This window comes from Cylas formicarius, unplaced genomic scaffold (genome assembly GCF_029955315.1).
Source record: "Cylas formicarius isolate icCylForm1 unplaced genomic scaffold, icCylForm1.1 PGA_scaffold_6__28_contigs__length_40554024, whole genome shotgun sequence".
Lineage (NCBI taxonomy): Eukaryota > Metazoa > Arthropoda > Insecta > Coleoptera > Brentidae > Cylas > Cylas formicarius.
Genome location: NW_026844347.1, coordinates 28069361 through 28090920, shown reverse-complemented (window position 1 = coordinate 28090920; position 21560 = coordinate 28069361). Strand labels below are relative to the sequence as shown.

Sequence of the window (21560 nt, the reverse complement as noted above, 5' to 3'; positions counted from 1 at the left end):
GTTTAAAATGTCCCATCTGGACCATACGTAGCGACTTTTATAATATTTATAGAGCTCGAAAAAAAAATTAGATAAGCAAAATTTAAGTGAATTAGTACTATATATTTATTTTAAACTAAACATGATGGATGTTTGTAAATAAAAATATTGAAAAATTTTAATTAGCATTATTTGATAATCATGGTATTCTGGTATGGTATGGTATTCTGAACAAGCATGAGGTTTATAAAGGGAGCCGTAGGCTAGTGTTATAAACCATTATGATATGTCTATTGAATAATAATATAGTATTATTTATGTATTTCTCAAATATGTAAATTGCTCAACATACTAACCGCACCGACCAACAAAAGGGCTCTATTTGAAATAACTCGGCCTTGCACTTGCACAGTCGGTCAAAAGAAGAATTTTAGACAATAACTGTAACCATTTTAGCCCACAATTTTTTATTGTCTTTGCCATTTTGGTTACCAGTTTCATACCTCTAGATGTTTTTTAAATTCCAAGTCTCCGTGATTTAATTTATTTGATATCACAAATGAGAAAAACCCTGATATGTATGACTGTAAGGTCATATGTATTGTAGTAAATTGTTATTCCATAAGCAAACGCGTGCATTCCAAACCAACATGGCCGCTGGCAGGTCGTTAATAAGTTTGTGTTTGGAGTTCGATGTTTAAAATGCCGCAAAGTGTAGGTTAGTATGTGAAATTAACAGGCATGCGTGGAAGATTATTCCCATCTCTACGAAAATATCATACTCGTCCGAGGCACATCAATTTTTACCCTATATGGTAATTATTATGACTCAAAAAAGTATTGCCGTAAAAATATAACAAGTTTAAAGTGATAAGTGTCGAATTGACAAAAATCTAGCGGCCATGTTCATTATCCTAAATACAGCAAGGTCTTATTGGTTAGAAGCGAGTATCGAAATGATTCACGCATTCGCATATTGAGTAAGTCCCTTCTTAACATCTTTAATATTGACACTTTAAAAGTGCCAACAGTATTGTCCGCTGTGTAACTATCTAATCAAACAAAGTTAGTTATTGCAACTGAAAGGTTTGAGTTTACCAGTCATAAACTCTAGGATAAAGTCATGTTGAACATGTTGTCGGGGCTACTTCTATTGGACCTACCGCATATGTTCATTGTTATTCCAATTAGAGCGTTTTGCGGTCTTCTCCCGTTAGATGATCCAATTTTAATCGTGATATTAACCAATTATTAACTTAAAATACTAAAATTCGTGCATCGGGCTTGTTAGTAAAGTTTCAGTCCGCTTTGGTTCACCACAAAGTACAGATAAGACCCATGTAAACCATGCGATAAAGCATATTACATGAAAATCAGATTTAATTTTGCTAACGTTCAGACCGCTTTAATTTTAGTTATATGCGAGTTGCAGCAATAGTTGCCGTATTGTTTAGAGTCGTAATTAAATTTACAGTGTGTTCAGAATCGGAAACTTCTGCATGAGGATCTTGGAAAATGTAAACATTGCAGATACCGTTTAATTATTCAAATAATAGGTCCATGTCCCTAGCTATTTTTTTTCGTTAAGAATTATAAAAAAACTTATTTATTGTATTAAATTTTCTAAAGGCGAAACAGATTCATTCTCTGTATTTACGTAAACAGAATGTCTAAGCAAATGCTAGAATATATAGAAACAGTTAAATATCAACAAACCGATTACGACAGTGTCGAATTGTTTTCGATCTAAGTTCAAACACCTGCACAGATATAAAAATTGGTTTCACTGCTCAAGAAATTACACATTGGATAAGATAATGCTAACAATGTTTCCTAGTGTATCCGAAATTATAAGTCACATGTAGGGAAACTGAAATATGCTGAAATAACGAAAATATTCAGAAATTTTACCCCAAACAAGTAATACAAGTGACTATATAAGTAACTCTAACCTTTAATTTTCTTTTTAAGTAGGCAAAATTATTCTCAATGAAAAAATTACTCTATACATATTATACATAACTCAATTATTTTTGTGATTCGTTTAATTTTTCTACATTTGTTGTAGATTCCTATATATACATATTTAGTTTACTTTAGTTAGTAATTTCGACTAAAAACATATTACATATTATATTTAAATTCTCTTAGTGAAAATGTTTTTAATGTACATGCATTTTGACAATTTAACTAAAATCCTAATTTTCTAACCCAAATTTTTATTGTTGGCGAATTTAGTGGTTCGTTCCTACTAAACTTGTTAATTAAATTGCGTTAGTTAAGTTATCCAATTAAACTTTAATATATCTTGGATATGTCGGCGAATACCGTAGAAAGTTTACAAGCCGAGGCAGATATTATTGGACGCTCTCGCAACTTTCAGATTTTAAAACAAAACGCTGCGTACAAAGCTCTCCCGAATTGCAATTAAATCTCTGTTTTATTATTCCTGAAATCCGTTAAATGTCAACATAATTGACTATAAATGGCTGGATATTGCAAACAGTTCCGAAACATATATGAGACAAACTATTGTGGATTTAATTAGATACCTGACAGTATTATGAGGTGGGTCACTTTTATACCAGAAGGATTTTCTAAACCTAAAGAGATACAGCGACTAGTAGTTGCGAAGTGAAGTATATTATATATATATATACATATATATATATATATATATATATATATATATATATATATATATATATATATATATATATATATATATATATATATATATATATATATATATATATATATATATATATATATATATATATATATATATATATATATATATATATATATATATATATATATATTCTCACGTATTGATTCACGGATGGAAAAATGTGATGACACTATACTCCGGGATATCATCCGTTCGCTCGTTGAACTCCGACTGGAATCCTGCAAATCCTGCATCCGACTGGAATCCTGCAGACGTTTCGCCAAAATCTCACTTGGCATCTTCAATGCTCGCGCTCCGAAAACACCAGTGTTCGAAGTGTTTTCGGAGCGCGAGCATTGAAGATGCCAAGTGAGATTTTGGCGAAACGTCTGCAGGATTCCAGTCGGATGCAGGATTTGCAGGATTCCAGTCGGATGCAGGATTCCAGTCGGAGTTCAACGAGCGAACGGATGATATCCCGGAGTATAGTGTCATCATATATATATATATATATATATATATATATATATATATATATATATATATATATATATATATATATATATATATATATATATATATATATATATATATATATATATATATATATAATATACTTCACTTCGCAACTACTAGTCGCTGTATCTCTTTAGGTTTAGAAAATCCTTCTGGTCTGGCTGGCTCCAAGTGGAGGTAGTCCTCTGCTGACAACGTTTCGGCAAGATCTCACTTGCCATTTTCAAGTCGGGTCGTAACTCATTAAACCAAAATGTTGAGCATGTTGAATTTAATTTTTTTGTTTCATTGTTTGATCTTTCAGTAGTCACAGCGGGTTTTGGGCGGGGTTTTGTGAATTGTGTAATTGCACCTCTTTTTGTTGCTCTCATTTTTGCAGAACTGATCTAAAATGATCATAGAAGTGAGTTACTTACGGGAACAATCGCAGACTCACTGGCATATAGAATATCATCTTAATTGGAAAGCTGTTGTCCAGGTGCACAAATTCTACATGTCCTGCCTTAATACTTTGTGTCCTTTGCCCCTTTACCTTTTACCGTCTCATTCATTTGGATATACGAGTATTGGATCGGCAAAATCACGAGTAGTTCAGTTATTACAATTAAATTATCATTTCTTGTTGTTGTTTATTTCAACTTGCCAACGCAAAAATATAACACTCAACATACTCTGGGTTCGGCTAATGTCTTTAAATATAGAACCAAACATATCATTCCAATTGATAAAAGTCAATTCCAATCCCTTCAGCGAAAACGATTTTTATTTTACAAAAATTGTCCATTAAGTAATCCTTTCTTAGTCAATTCAGTTTTTCCACGGTTGTACGTTTTAATTGCATTACAATTATTATATGTGCAAAACATTTTTGAACTATAAATTATTGAAATACGAATAGACGAACTATTATTATTGGTTGTTTTTGTTACGTTATTATTTCTAAATAAATATGTATAAAATATATGCAGTTATAATAAGTGTAACACTCAAAATTCGAGTAAACGGTTTAATAAATAACTGACATCTACGTCTTAGAAATATTTTTTGTTGCTAAAAGCTTTCTTAGAAAAACGCAATATCATTTAAGGTTTGCACGCCATTGGAATTAATTAACGAGTAGATTATCGCCGCTAATCGTTAAGTCATTGACTATCGATCCATCATAATCAGAGGACGTATCAAGATATTTATCGACCAATAAAAACTAAACTTTCCGTTGGCGGCCGGATAGATTCGAGTTAAACTTTTTTATCGTGTGCATCTTGGTGTGTCATGATTGATTGCCCGGCGCTTGCATGAATTGGGTGTAGGTCAAGTTGGTCTTGTCGGCCAAGTCGCGCGATCGAAGGTTATGTAAGCGCCAAAAAAAATTTTAATCGATAAAACCCAGTCACACGGAGTTCTGGAGAAAGTGGCGATATACCCAGTAGCCTATCTATTTTAAGAGGGAGAGAGAGAGAGAGAGAGAGAGAAAGAGAAAGTTAGATATAGAGTTTACTAAGAGAAATAGTAAATAAAATAATAATAGTTAGGTTGAGGAGAGACTCTAGATTAAAAAGAGTAAAGAAAAATGTTTAAAAAACGAAGGATTATCAACAGACGATGATATTTCAGCTGAGTTGTTGATGATAGATCAGAAGAAGGCGAGGTATTGCTCAACAATATCAAAATAAAAAAAACACATTTTTTATTAGCAAAGGCCTAGACACAATAACAATTTTTTTGATAATGCTCGTATAAAATATTATAAAGAAGCAAAGTATATATATATATATATATATATATATATATATATATATGTATATATATATATATATATATATATATATATATATATATATATATATATATATATATATATATATATATATATATATATATATATATATATATATATATATATATATATATATATATATATATGTATATATATATATGTATATGTATATGTATATATATATATATATATATATATATATATATATATATATATATATATATATATATATATATATATATATATATATATACAGTGTTCGAAGTGTTTTCGGAGCGCGAGCATTGAAGATGCCAAATGAGATTTTGGCGAAACGTCTGCAGGATTCCAGTCGGATGCAGGATTCCAGTCGGAGTTCAACGAGCGAACGGATGATATCCCGGAATATAGTGCCATCATATATATATATATATATATATATATATATATATATATATATATATATATATATATATATATATATATATATATATATATATATATATATATATATGTTATCATTTCTACAGGATGATCAAGTAAGAATGGCTACCGATTGCATTTCAGAAAGTAGTTAAATAAAATTTATAATAGTAAAGACAAATATAAAATTTAAAATTTAAAAATATTTTATATTATATTAATTTATTTATTATTTATATTTATATTAATCTATAATTATTTATAAAAATTGCCTCAAATGTATGTACAGTTTTAAAACAGGAAAATAATGACTACCAATTTTCAAATTAGTTTTAGGTTTGCTAGTATGGGTGGAGGAAGCTAGTAAGTACCGTTCTTGCCACACATGCCTTTTTATGCTGGTCTCGAAGAATATGAAAATAGCTTCACTACAGTAAAAGTCGTATTTTCGTATCCTTTATCGTTTTTGAGGTACGACCGGAAAGTCATCCTTATTTGAATACCGTCACAAATTCATTTAAATCCAACGAAATCCCGTGTTGGAATTTTTTTAGCAAACTGCATTGTCTTCTCCTAGGATGAAAATTGTGAAAATAAAATGAAGCGAACCGAAAAGAAAACTGTCACTACTTACATTAAGGCACGCAGTGCAGGATTATTAGACATGCTCAACAAAACCATCACCCGCAACTAGATAGCGTAACAGCTGTGTCGGCAATAGAAATGAATTTGTAAATAATACTTATATCCGGGCACCTACACTCCTAAAAGCTCCAAATGCGAATATAATGCTTAAAAAGGTTTTTAACCTTTTTTCATGCGTCTATGCACTCGAAGGTGGGTAATTATTTAACGGTTTAATACGTAGTGCCGGGGGATATTAAATTTACCAGCATCCCGGAAATGCAGTTGATGGTCGAATGCGGTTTTACAGAATGTTTTGCAGTGGTTAATGGCCTATTCGCAATGAACGCTATTTTAAGCACGGTATGGATTGCATAGTGCCTCTCCCGCACGTGTGCTATGGGTTTGTAGTTGTGCGTGATATTGATAAGAATAGCTTGGGCAGAAATGATTGTACTTTGAGACAACATTTTAAGCATCAAATTTACAATAATTTTGATTCAAATGAATGTTTCTGACCATCAAACTCTTACATTACATGAGTTATTTTTTCAATTTTGGAATGATAAATAATAAATGTTCTATTGGTTAAAAATTCAAAATTTAAGGGCATCCACCATATTGTCTCCATTCTACTTTTAACAAAGGATAAAACCGCAAAAGAAATGGAAGAAATAAATTAAAAAAACATTTCTATTTGACCATTACGTAATATTTAGAATTTTCGGAAGCAGACATTTTACGGGATGTTTGCCGGAGGGTTGGTATAGATAAGTCAACTGCAAAAATATTTTATCAATCCTGTGCTCTATCGTTATTATGTATAGTTACAAATACTACCGAAATAGTGAGTTGCGAGTTGTCAATTTTAAATATAATAGAAGTATGTAAAACAAACTGCCACAGAACAAACCAGATCAGCCTAAAGCCAGTAATACATATAAATAAAGGCACAATTTACCTAAGCCTATATCAGGATTTTCTTTATTCTTTCCGAAAAAAAAATCAATCAAGTAATTACTCCAGTTTCCAAAACCAAAAAAAAAAGAATCAATTGAATTAAAAAAAAATCACGGTACTTTAGTAACGAGTTTGGGGCGATTCGACATTTTCGGCATATTTTAGCCGACATATTTAGACGTTTGTCAGTTTTGATGGCCACATCCTGTTAAAACTAGATCGTAAAAAAAGCATAGTATGCAATACATTGATACACTTTTTGAGTCAGTTATTAAGCAGTTTATTAAATTTAGTAAAATAAAATGGCATTTATCAAATTTGTTGGTTGCATAATATATTGTTACCAGAACGTTTGTGTATTTTTTACTATTTTTAACTAACAAGGGGTTGTTTCTATCAGATTTCAGGAAACCACTGCAGTAAATAATATTTTTTATATTTTAGTCGTATGATAACATTCTCCATCGGAAAAGAAATTAGTATTGATAAAATATTCTGAAAACCTGGAATGGTGGAAGTTTCCATCAGTATTGGGGTGGGTTGCGAAGGGAAAATCTTGACAACGCGTACCCTTATTCTCACGAGCGCCTTTCCCGGTTTTATAGATTCAATTAGTTCACTCTGTATCAGTTAACCCTGTCACGACATTGACAATGCGGAGAACGTGTGTTTAGACAGTTTGAATATTCTAGTTACGCGAAGGGTAGAAGTTATTTATAGAACACCCACCCTTTGTGTTTTCCAAAATCACAGTTTCAGTTCCGTGTGATACCGTGAAGGGATCCTTAGATAAATATTGAACAGTCTGTATAAATAGGATGGCATCAATGAGATTTATGACGATTTTAGTCGATGAGATTCAAAAATTGACTTACGAATGTAAAGAATGAAATGTGTGAAATAATTGCAAAATATTCAGACAATTTCGTGAAAAATTAAGATATATATTTTTATTAGATCTTAGGTCAACTATTCCTTGAACTGTAGTTCAATATTTTAAGTGTTTTTCATTTATTTACAGCCATTTTTTGGTAATTACATTAAGAACGTAGAAACCATATCTAAACAGAAGATTTGAATTACTTGATCATACCTTTGTAATTGTTTTATTTTTATAGAAATGGTTCTCATAATTACTTTCAAGAATGAAAAAGATTTCTGTCCGTATTTAATTTAGATTAGGAGCTTCAATTTCGGAGAAATTGTAATATACATATATATATATATATATATATATATATATATATATATATATATATATATATATATATATATATATATATATATATATATATATAGTTAAATTGATATTGCATTTTTAAATTTATAAATATTCAGGTTGACACAAGTTTAAATTATTTCCTGGAATCATGTATTTCGCCGTTTTCGCCCTTGATTTACCCAGAGTCGAAAATTTTCCCGCAAACTTGGATAAAGTCAATCTGCGAAGTTAAGAAACTCCCTTCATTTCCGTGAAAGTTAGAAGAAGTTAGCCGACCGCGACAGTATCATTCTGCTCCTTGGTGTATTATGCATAAGGTTTCAAAAGAATAAATTACATAGGTCACCCATATACTTTTTATATTAAACTTAGATTATAGGAAAAGAGGACAACGTTTCAGAATATAAATAATAAGAATTTTTTTTTGCAGATATGAAAAAAAGGAGTCACTTTTACAAAACTTCTGGATTCCTCCTGCGTCAGTTTTTGCTGAGTCGAACTTGCTGGCGTTTCGCCAATCATCCTGGTGGCTTCTTCAGAGCTTGACTGAAACTGGTAGGCGTAACTTTTATTTGGTTTGTTTTTTCAAAGGAACTTCCACAGCCTATTGTAATACTTTTTACAAAACTTTTTTATTCCTCCTGCGTCGATTTTTTTGGGTTCTTGACGTGAATCTCGATCGGTACAATTTAATGCAGTTCAATTTTGAACCGTATGTGATTAATATTACCAAGTAAATTTCAGTTTATATGCTTAATAATTGCCCGAATTCAAAATGCTGCGTTTGATAGCTCCCCATATCGGGTAATTTTAAACTCTAACATAATATTTCAGAACATTAGGCATTATTTCGCTGCAAATTCTTCTACACCTAAAATGATTAGTTTGCAGCGCTTAAGAAAAGAAATTATTTGGTTTATGTGTTCGTGCCCGTCTGCAAAAAATATCTGTTTTTGTCAAATATCTGTTGATCAGTATTTCGCTCAATGAAATAATTAATTAGTCATATATCACGGGTACTAAACATGTTTTTTGTTTAGTCTTATAAAGAAGCGAATTTACTTTCTATATTTATTATACGAATTATTAATCCAGTAAAGACATTATGTTCGGAGTATGCAATCAATTTGACGGATACATAACTTTCTCACTTGTCAGAAAGTTTAAAATTAACTTTGCTCACTTGTGATTCAACAGCCTATTTTATCTTATATATTTAATATAATAATATATTCAAAAATTAATAAATAATAATAAAATATAAAAAAAATATAATAATAATATTTATCTTTATCTTCCCTTGACAGACAAATGATGGCTTGCAAAGCTATTAGAGACACAACTGGAAACTTGTTGTCACTGTTGAACTCATACTAACTAATTAATTTAGTTCGAACAGTTTCAAAAGTCTGTTTTCAAAGGAGCACGTTTAATTGAAAATTCAAAGGTTTCTGTCAGAAGATTAGCAAATTATTCCATGTGTCCGTATAAAATGGAGCAGAAAAAGCGACCATCTAAAATACGAACCATTAGGATCCAACACGTTTCTGGTCCAGAGCAATTTATTTTTCCACGCGTTGGTACGTTCAATATAGTTTTTGCCAAATGCTCGAATACGTGACAAAACTTTGCATCGCCCTGAAATTAGTTACGGTATATCATAGCAAACCACATAAATTATCGTATCAGCTTTACAAACTTCGTATTAGATTCAATAACTTGCGTTTCATCAAAAATTTAATTTTAGATGGGTTCATTATGGTGTTTGCGTCAATAAAACGCAAATTTGAGAGCTCATAAACTGTTAACGTTCTCTGCCATTCTTGATTTTCATTTTAGTTGAATTTATAGATTGTTAACATAATAAACCCAGTACAATATTCTTAAAAATAAAAAAAAAATTCGGCTACCAATTCAAATGTGGTTGTGATTTGTATTTTTGAACCGAATGAAAGCATATGGCGATCCATAGCTTATATAGCTGCTAATTATTAATGTAATTTACTTTTTTTTATATTAATTTTAGTTTTAAGTCACCATCTCTCTTCAAATGCTTAGTTCCATCCTTAAAATTCATCAAATCTTAGTAGAGCTTTGAGGGCTGAACTACTCAAAAATTAAACTAAAGCAATTGGAAACAGGGTAGTCTCGGTGTCAAAATTTTTGTCCCAGTCTCTGATTATCTGAACCAAATCATGGTAAATTCGTTTATCGCCGCTAGTATGGGAACCAATCCATTCATTTGAATGAAACAGGAGTTAACACAGTGCTGACCAATGAGTTTGTAGATTTTGAATAGTAAAATAAGTCGAAAGTACGAAAAATTGGTATCCTCATAGTAATACATTACCTAATGTGGAATTGTGAAGGTCTCAACAGCTTGATATTCACGAGCATTCTGATAATATAACTCTTTCATAACCGTGTTTGTAGCTCTTGATGACTTCTTTTGCAACCAATTTCGGACCCAAATTCGTCTTTTTCTGTTTCTTTTCAAATTTGGGTCAGAAATTGGTTGAAAAAGAAATCATCAATAGCTACAAACAATGGCATATGAAGCTGTTATGCGATTTTAGAATTCGACATTCTTTTAAATTTCATTGCTCCAAGTATGAAACGAAGATATCCACTTATGCGTGAAGCTATCGCAGCTAGAGTAAAACTAGAAATTGAAAACATTCCATAAATTTTTTTGGTCTCGATAAAGGTTTTTATCCCAACTACTTCTCAAAATATTAATATTTCTATGTTAGTAAACAACAATAATTATTATCTCGGTTTCAGCGAAGCCAAATTCTGGTGTTAACTTTACGAACCAAGTTGCCAGACAAGCTTTTTTGAGGCTAATGAATACATGCCTATGGATTCGGTTGTCTGAGGGCTCGTTTATTAGATTCGAAAACTTTTCATCAAAAATTTAACATGCAAATCTTACCGGGGTTCGTTATTTTATCACATCATTCGGGGTTGATAATAACCGAATAGCACAGACGTCAGTCTAATGTTATTACGATGCGAAACAAGGGTCGGATAGTAAATCCATTTCCATATACGCGTGTCACCAGACATGACGATAATAAATTCGTGAAAATGATAGGTTGATGTTTGCGATACGAGGATATGGCGGAATGGATTGATCGAGGTCGCCAGACAACAAGCCGATGCGACGTGGTGTCTCGACCGCCTCCGGATACACACACGAATGGAGAGTGCTATCGGGAGTATCAGGTGACTAATGACACCAATTGGAGCGTAACGTGGAGTCGATACAATGCCGGATAATTAGTTAGTGTTACAACAAATCCCGAACTAAATTAAACTCAAAAGCGAATTTATTCATTACTAGTTTTCCAATACTTTTTCTCAGTATTTTCTACCGGATTAGAGCCGAGGATGTAAACGACAATGTCAATCAGCATACTGGAATGGCGATGGAATGACATCTTTGAGAGAACTGACGTAAATATAAAACTATAAAGGGGGGAGAGGGGATCCCTGAGGAACCCCATAACTAATAGATACAATTAATCCTACTTTTTATGATTTCGATGAACCTATTAGTTAGAACCTATTAGAGTTAAATTAAACCTACTTTTTATGATTTTGATGAACCTATTAGTCGGAAGATCTCTTACCATTAGTGATATATCTGTAGGTATTCCGATTTGAGCCATCCCAGAAATAGGGAGAATAATATTTACATTATCATAGGCATCCAGCGAGGGTGACAGCAAAATCTACCGAAACGTCTGAAGTGGCTCGCGAAAGTGGTTAATGAAGGTGACGCTTTTTTAAAGTGTCACATTGCCCACGCTTCATTAGTGGTCCGTTATTTAAGAGTAGCGAGTAGAAAAGGATAGTTACAAGGGATTTTCTGGCAACTTCCGACAAAATTGAAATTACATTCTAAATTTAACTGAAAAATGCCGCAAATACTTTTATGGTAATTGAAACGCAAATTGGCAATACTGATTAATCACGAAATTAACATTAAGCGGAGTAAACTACGTCACGTCGGAAACAATAGCTACTCGTGTCTGTCAGCACGGAACGAGCGGTTTCCAATCAACGTAGATTATCGGGTTGTAAAAGCTACAGTTTAGTGGTTCACGTATTTCCAAAATTTATTTGTCTACCAACATAACAAGTCTCGAAAGTGGAAGTCAGTTTCAGAATTAACTTGGCTAAAATCTTTTTTATGAGGAGTAAGCTATCCAAAAGGATATGAATTGCAATCAGATCTAAATTTTTAACATTTAATTTTTTTAAATATTGTTCCCGGTTATTAACCGAAAAAAATAGTTTTTTGCGTTGCGGTATAACGTTCGTAATAATTGCACAAACAAAAACACAAAGGCTTGACACCAAACAAGGGGAGTAACGAAGTTTTCAAACAATTATTGCCGATTCAGTGCAGCGTGGAAAACAGTATAGGTTTTGTTTAAAATCGTTTTTTTTGCAAGCAGACGTATTAATTACTATATCTACACTGTTTCCACCACTGTGGTTTGTTAGTTTAAATTGTTGTACATTAGCGACTAATTTATGAATTTTAGTTAAGAAAATGAATATAAAATGGAAAAAGTGTTATGGAAACTTCTAACAGCGTGGATAGGCTACAAGCCATTTTCTTTTCACAATCTTTTTACGAAATACATACTTTTTTCGGAAAAAAATATTGACATTTTACAAAGATATTTAAAAAAAAGTGTGAATTAAAAAACGATATTTCATGTGCGTGTGTGTAAGTTTTGGTAATTCTTCTTTAGTTAGTTTTAGTTCGTAAGAAAAAATATAAATCTCAGTTTTTGTGTAATGAAAGTGTGAGTTGGTAAATTGTTACGGAATTTACAGGCATTCTAGTAAATTTCATAAAAATGTATGATTTGAGTGAAAATGTATTAGTTAGTTATCTAAAATAGTGTAAATTTCCTAAAAAGCTTCTTCTCATCGCATTTAGTTACGAAATCTCGGCAACAAATTGTAAATCTTAGCTTTTATGCAAAACTTACGAAATTCACAAATTCCCATTTTTGGAAAATTTTGCTAATCTGCTTCTATGCTTTCGTAGAATCTAAATAAATCACTGAACGTTCACAGTGTCCAAAATTTTTGACGTTTAGAAAATTTTATTTTATTTTTGTTGGCACCTACTTATTCATTATCCCTGTCTAAGCTTCTCTGCGAACTTAATGGGTCTTAATAATTCTAAAAATAGTCCTTGGTCAACTCGTGGTCCAAAGCTCTGATGGTTTTTTACAGAATCAATGGTGTTATTTTAAAACGTGTAAAATTAGTGTAAAACTTTATTTATTTATTATATTTATTATATATATATTATATTATATATTTATTATTATTTATTATAATTATTTATTATTACATCCAAAATGTTTGCTTGCAAAGCACGCAATTTAATAATCACAGATTGCAATTACAATTAACTAAAATTCACTGTATAAAAATGTAGTATTTTATTGAAAATAAAATAATTGGCAGGTATCACGGTCAACTATAACTGCATTTACATAATAAAAAAAAAAAAACTTGTTTAGCCATATTGGCCATCCATGTTATTCCATATATTTTAGTAATAGATTAGCAAGATGTGTTCTATTTTGTCACATGTGTCCTTTGTATGCATCGGATGTAATGAATGAGGTTTCTAGGAGAAAGCGTACTTTTGAAAGACTGGAAAAATATCCTGCTGATTCGATTCCAAAATAAAAATAAAAAACTCGAAAATCGAAAAAATCTTTAATATTTCTCATTTCAATTTTCACTTTTTTCACAGGCCCCAAAAATTTGTTCTTATTTTAAGCAATTTAAAATGTTTATAGAAGATTCGTCGCACAGCTATTAAAACCGTCCGACGACTTATCAATAATAATATTATTTCGCAGATACGAGTTCTTATCGCGTTGACCCAAATTCCAACAGCACCGTTTAAAATTTTAAACCCAGCTTCCAAATAAAAATCCCGAAGTTTATTTCAACCAGGAAAAAACACTGTGCATTTTTTTAACAGAAAACAATGATAAAGTTTCGCGTTTGAGGCGCAAGCGTGAGCGCTTAGAAAGGGCCAGCATCGCGACGCCAACTAGTCTGATAACGGACGCCAAGGACGCGCGTCTGATCGGGATATCCCTGCGCCTGTCTATCCAGTTTTCCTTCTCCCGTTGCGCTAGATATTGCACGACAAAAAGTTCGAAATAAAATCGATGGGAATTTTTTTAAACAAGATGTGAACTAAATTAACATTTTTGTGGAAAAATGAACCAGCTTTTGTTTGTGTTTTCTTTTTTTTTGAGGTGCGAATTTTATGCGCTCTCGCGGCTGATGCGCCAAGTAAGTGAACTGTTTTTTTTGTGTTCAATTTTTTCGTTACCTACCGGCGAAAACTTTTGAAAGAAGTTCACTAACAATTTTGTAGTCTTGGACCACATCGAAGCAAATTTTTCGCTATAGGTAATACTCGGGCAGTCACGTCGCATAATTAAAAAGAAATATTTGTTCTCGTAATTAAAATTAAAATACAATGCAGTTTTTAGCTAATCCGTATATGCAGTCCGTCTGTGCGTAGACTTGTATAATCTTTTTGTAGGCGTAGATTTCGACTTCTTTTTGAGGAAGACATCGCAAAACAGCTTAGAAGGCCTATTTCGCTTTATAGGACCCAATGGAATAGTAGAGATCTTTGTTAAAAGAAATTCTATTTTTATTTAATTAGTGAGAATAGTTGTTCCTTCAAAATTAAGTAATTATCAAAATATACATTTTATTTTGAGCCACTGGCAGAATTGTTTTATGAAACTCACTCTTTGAGATAAGAACGATATCAACAAATGCTTCTGTTAACTTTTTTGTCTTTTTAACACCAAATATGAAGAAATGACCTTCCTTAGTAGATCGGTGAAATCAGCTTAGCGTCTAAAAAATGTGGATGATTGTGGAAAAAAGCAATCAATCAATTAATTTCAAAATGAATGTCAAAAATAAAACTTACCTATTCTGAGATGCCTGAGATTTGTTTCAATTTAAATTATTGATAATGGGTGGTTGGTCCAAACAAAATTAAAAAAATTAATAGGTTTATACAGGGATTTGATAGGTTGGTGTATTCTTAGAATATTGAGCTTTTTGAAAAAGTCCTCATAACTTTATTAATTGTAAAAATTCAGATTATGTTGAAAGGGATTAATTTTATGGCATGTGTTGTTATTCAAATTACCTTGGTAGGCAATGATTAGTTAACCCTGAGTGACACGAGCAGATGTTAAATTTGAAGTCAAGTAAAGTTGTGTACTTTAAATTTATTATGTTTTCTTAAGTTTATATTATATCTCCAAAACTAATTGCAGTTTGACATTTGTATGACATCCGAAAATTTTGTTAAATAACAAAGGGTCGGGGAACTTTGCCAAAATGTATACTTTTAAGAATTACCTCCGACTTCGAAAACAAGCTCGCTCACGTATCAAGACGAGGTAAATACGCATAAAAACCTCTGTTCAGTAGGTAAATCCGGTCTATTTTGATTCATTCGATCAGTGTGGCGATTTTGTATTATTTCAATTCAAAGCAATGATTGACATTTATTTGTACGCAGATGCGCATCTGTGTACGTTTTAATTAAAATGTCCCATTACTGTACTGTTTTCAATGATTTAAAGGAAAGATTGATTAAATGAAAGTTGTTTTGAAATTTTGAATTTAATTCGACCATTATGATTAATACAATTAATTTGATTCGGCGTACAATATTCAGCGTCGTTTTTACTTCGAATCGGTCGATAAAAATTGTGCACGAGCTTAAGCTGAGATAGGGTTTCCTCCTATAATCCCTTGGAGTATCTAATTTATTTGGTGGCGCATGATTGCAATGAGTCCACGTGGAATTAACGTATTTTTATAGGATATACCGCTATTCTGTAACTTTATTTTAAATAACAGAAAGATATATAACATAGAAACATTTTTCTCTTTTTTTAATATAATTGCACCGTTTTTTTTAGACAGACGAGAAGTTAGTTAGCACAACATAATTTATAAATAATATAATAATCTATAAATAATAAATAATAGGTTCATTAGGCACTCGCTGCGCTCGTACCAAATCAAACTCATGACTAAAGTGGCGTATATCAAACTTGTTGCATAATACAATATCAATACATACTATAATATAATAACATAACAGTTTCTTAATAGAACATATAAAATAAACCCGAGAATAAAATATCTAACTCAAAAACAAAGCGTAGAAAATAAAAAGAACCATAACTACTAATGCTTATTTAACGTTTTACAAATTGGTCAGTTATTTTAACTTGTCTTATTTGAGATTTTACATCATGATTAGCAAATTTGTAAAATATTTACGCACTGTATATAAAGACACAAAACATTCGATTTGAAATATTTTACGTCATTATTGTATCTTTAAATACATATTTTAATATCTTCCCAATCTGACTTCGGATTAGGATTTTATCAAATTTTTCATAACCATCATCATTATCTGATGTTCTTTAAATCTTATATATACGTCGGCCGAGTGTCACAATAAAGTTTTTTAAGAAAAGTATAAATCTCAAATTCTTAACCGAACACAACATTGTTCGGGTGTCAAATTTGCATATGTATGAGTATCGACGAACCCTACAACGCGTCATGTTACGAATTTTATCGAAACCGAATATCCAAGTATAAGTCAATAAACAATATGGTTCATACAACCTGCTTTCACCTAGCCTTTTCTTTCTGCCATCGAAAAAATCCTCCTCCCATTTCATGTTTACGTTGCACAACATATTTCGTATAAGCCGACTCCTAATAAATGTTCTGAATGAGTGACAAAAAACAGGTAGCAAGTCCACAACATTGATAAAAAGCAGTTAGTCAGTGTCACTGGGCTTGCGCAGAAACGATACTCAATTTTGCAACACGCTGCACATATAGTAAATTTCTTGCTGACCGCTAGATCGATATCCTCTTCTAACACCATAGAATCCAGAATAGCATCAGTTACTCAAAAAATTGCAAAAAAACGTTCCAAAAAACAAAAGAAAGGCAACATGTAAAAATTCATTAAAGAGCAAAATCATGAGATCAATTGTTGTCTGTAAAGTTGGTTGCCTATGGTGGATACGTTACATTTATTAATTTGCTTTTATAGAATGACGTGGCATGTTACGGATAAAAAAGGCTAAGTATAAAATTTGTAAAAACCGCAAAGCCACAGCGGTCCGTCTGATTATTATTGTTGCCATCGTCTTTCCTAAACTACTTTTTCAATTATTCACTGAGGGGTAAAATGAGCCGCTTCGGGTGATATTTATTATTCTCTTTCGTGTGACTGAATAACGTTTTGTGTTTAACAAAATGGTTAATTAACTGCACGGACATCCTTTCGTTGTTTTCTAAAAGTCAAGCGATACAAGTTGTATTAATAAATGAGTACAGGGGACTGTAAAATAATTGACGCAATTTTTGTTGAATAAACAAAACGGTATTATCCTTTTATAGTTAAAAACGGACTGGTGCTCTATGGGTAATAACTCAAACAAACAAATGTATTGTGTTTAACATGAGCCCGATTTTGTTGAAATGACCTTCCATCGAGCTTTCCATTAAATCTGTTATTGAGACTAGTAATTGTAATGTGCATCATAAGAATTAGGATAGTTAGATACAGGAAAAATAAAACTATACAGAAAAAAATCTAAATGTTTCGGAAATCGTTTAGTTTGGAAATAATTTACCTTGCATACTACAATAAACAATCAACTATTGGCTTGTAGGTGTTTAAAAATACGTTTAATTTCATTTGGAATTGGGGTATTTTTTTCGACGTCCCCTTCGATCCAGTAAGTGATCTCAATTGTACCGGAGAGGTGAGCGTATCCCTAGTAACAGGAAATTTGTTGTCCGCTTTTAAGAATTAGATTGTCCGGTTCACCGCTCACATATAAATGCCCTCGTCTTATCAAGGTTAACAATCCGGACGTGCTCGCCCGTACCCGGACATCCCCAATACAAAAAGTTTCCTCATTTGATGGCACCCGAAAAAGATTTTTTCGAGGTAAACGGTAAACATTACGCTGATGTATCGCGCAACTTTTTTTTGCAGTATTTTTTTGTTCTTAATCATTTACTCGGTGGCATTGTAATATACAGGGCGACCTAGCTTTTAGATGACATCTTTTTACTATACTCTACTGTGATTGATGGAAAAAGTTTCAAATAAAAGTTAATTAAATTCGTCATTTGAATTTCTCAACTTCAGGGTAATTCAGTAAAATTTTTAATACTCAATAGTGCTTATTAGAAAAAAAAATGTTTCTATTTAAGCGACCGCAAAGTAAAAGTTCGGACGCCCTATATACACGTAGTCCAAAAAGTTATGAACTAAATCAAAACAAATGACAGGGATAGGCATTTCGTATGAAAACAGTGTATTAGCAGGTCTTCTGTGCAGTGCAATATTTTCGAGTTTTATTATTTTTTTATCTAATTTTATTGTGAGGGACAACTAATACAATACAGTGAAACGGAACTGAATATAAAGGGGGTTGGCTTCATTATTCAATAAGTATTCAAAAATACTGAATCTGCACAGTTTTTGTATTGTACAGGGTGTATGAAATTGGATATTTTATAAGTATCATTCGAAGCCTACTTCAAAGAATCAAATTTTTTTTTAGGACACGAGTAAAGCATCAAGTATGCTGTATTTTAAGAAAGCAATTTTAAGATCAATGGTTGAAAAGTATACGCTCCGTTTTGTATAAAAAAAACAATTTTTGTGTATCTATCGATCAAATTATTAGTTCAACGAAACAAGGTGGTTGTTATTGTTTTCATACGGTAAAAAAAGGCCTTAAAAAATTTTTGCTACAACAATGTATACGAGAAAATACGAGAATAATACACAAAGTATTTACATTTTTCAAACAATTTACATACAGATATAGTAGTTTATTATTATATTTGGTAAATATGAATGAAATTCTCCATAATTAATTGTTATACAATGTTGTTGCATTTTTGTTTTATCATTTTTATATTTACTAGAATATTGTATGAACTCGCAAGGAGTTAAGTTAATGTGATAATTTTTATTACACACACACCTAAATAAGTGTTCAAATAGTATTATCAACTATTTATTATATTTTTTTCTTAAAATATTTATTATAATCTTGGGCTAGAATGACCTATAATTTTTTTTTGTTGCAATATATGCCATTAATAGTTAATACACTTGCAAATATTCTGAACTTTGAACTAATAAAATTTACACTACTACTAGAAATAACGTCCTCTGCCTCCTATTTTAATTTGATCCAAATCTTTTGGGACATCGACATAATTTAATTTTTTTTCTATGAAAAATTCATTTCACGTGTTATCGTCAAGAATGTTTCCATAAACGCCACGAAATTGCCGAGCTGTTTGAGTTTCGTATTCCGTTTTTTTTATTACGTATAAAGTCGTATAAAAAGGCGTTATTTATTGCGTAGAAAAGGTCGCCCGAAAGGTCCGAAATGGTATCCTGCATTATTAGAGATAAATGTGATTTATGCGGCACACGGGACACTGGAACGCTCAACCGGCGCAACGAACCGGAAAATACACTCGGGCCACAAAACGAACAGCTAGCTAAACCATAAACTAACAACATCAACTGCTGTTGTGTTATCTAGTTGCAATAAAAATCCGTACGTATTACTTAGAGTTTAACTTATTTTCCTTTTTGTAGCATATGATTTTAGTAAGGAAAATAAGGGACAGAATCTCGACAGATTCAGATCAGAAAACTGAGTTGACATTTTCAATAAGTCAAGTTTATGATATTTATAAGTCTATTTTAAATAATGTAAGGAAGAAATGAATGTTTCGTTACATTGAAAAGAAAATATTAGACGACATTATTTTTGGTTGCGTCTCATTCTTAAGGATGTAATGTAAAAAGTAAATTGTTTTATAAAAAATATACTATGTCTCAACTAATGTTTTGAATCTATAATGATTTCGAAAATTATTCTAAGACTGAGTTAGTCTTTAAGAAAAAAAATCATTGTCTGCTTCCTTCAAAAAATTCACTTCGGCTTTCTTTTTGCTACAAAGAGTTCTCGAAAACGTTATATTATTAAACAGCGTCTTTAAGAATATCGCATTTATTTATGCAACCTTTTTTGTCGACGTATTCAATCTCAGTCAAAAATACAAAAAATAAATTAACTTTATAACTATTATCAATTGGGTAAAGACATATTATGCTATTTTCATTCGATATACGTGCGGACATTAAAGATTAAAAGGTTTTGGACCACGGGAGGCGGATGGTTGCCTGTATATACACTGTTCAAAAGCCTTTGATTGGGTGGATCACACTGTACCGCTCGTTAAACTGAGGATGTCCGGATTTTGTGATGATTTTGTGGCATTCATAATGTCAAATCTACATGCAGTATGTGGAGCTCCGCACTCATCACTTAGGTTCTCTCTGCAGGGTAGCAATTTAACACCGTTTATATTCTTGCTTTTCATTAATGACATAGTAGCTAACATTGATAGTCATGTTTTGCTCTTTGCTGGTGATGTGATATTGTTTAGAATAATTGATGTTGTAGTCGATTGTGTGCTGCTGCTACCCCTGAATACAGATAAATGTTTCGCAATGACATTTTCAAACAAAACTGATCTATAAGTTTTAATTACCATCTGGATAACGTATTATTAAGAAAATGTGACAGTTCTAAAGACCTGGATGTAACGTTTGACGCTAAACTCTCCTTCAGCCTGAGGAGGTGCACTCAAAATCCTGAGATTCATAGTGAGAAATGCTAGAGAACATACTTTAAAAACTGTTATACTCTATTTATGTGTTAGAGTATGGTTCTAGGGTGTGGCAAACACCTTTTGGCTACTACATCACTCAAATTGAAAAAGTACACAGAAATTTTCTGAAATTTCTTCACTTTCATGTAAATGGTTTCTACGCGGCTAGGGGACTGCCACAGAGTGATTTATTACTAATGTTTAAGGTTCCCTCACTGTTGAGTAGTAGGAGGTACCTTTCATTTCAGTGTTTATATAAATTTTGCAATTTATTAGTGGATTGCCTTGAGTGACTGAGACAGTTTAATTTTCATATTCCTTCAAGGAGTGTAAGGCATCACCCGTATTTCACCTAGTAATTCCAAAAACCAATTTTTTGATCAAAGGTCCTCCCTATCAGTTGATGAAATTATTGAATGACTTTCGTAATGATATACTTATTATAGTTATTGTAGTTTTCAAGATGAAGTTGTCTTCTAAGTGGATGTTAATCGGTTAGACAATAGAAATTATTATTATTATTATTATTTTATTATGTTATTATTATTATTATTATTATCATT

General features: G+C 31.6%; 1 protein-coding gene across 2 annotated transcripts in view; it reads left to right on the top strand.

Moving 5' to 3' along the window:
* Positions 1-14270: 14270 nt before the first annotated feature.
* LOC132703288 (octopamine receptor beta-3R-like) overlaps positions 14271-21560 on the top strand; it is a 305268-nt gene continuing 297978 nt past the window's right edge. For both annotated transcript variants that reach the window (XM_060672445.1, XM_060672444.1), the window contains exon 1: positions 14271-14499. The gene's annotated coding sequence lies outside the window, so the exon portion shown is untranslated. The remainder of the gene's footprint in view (positions 14500-21560) is intronic.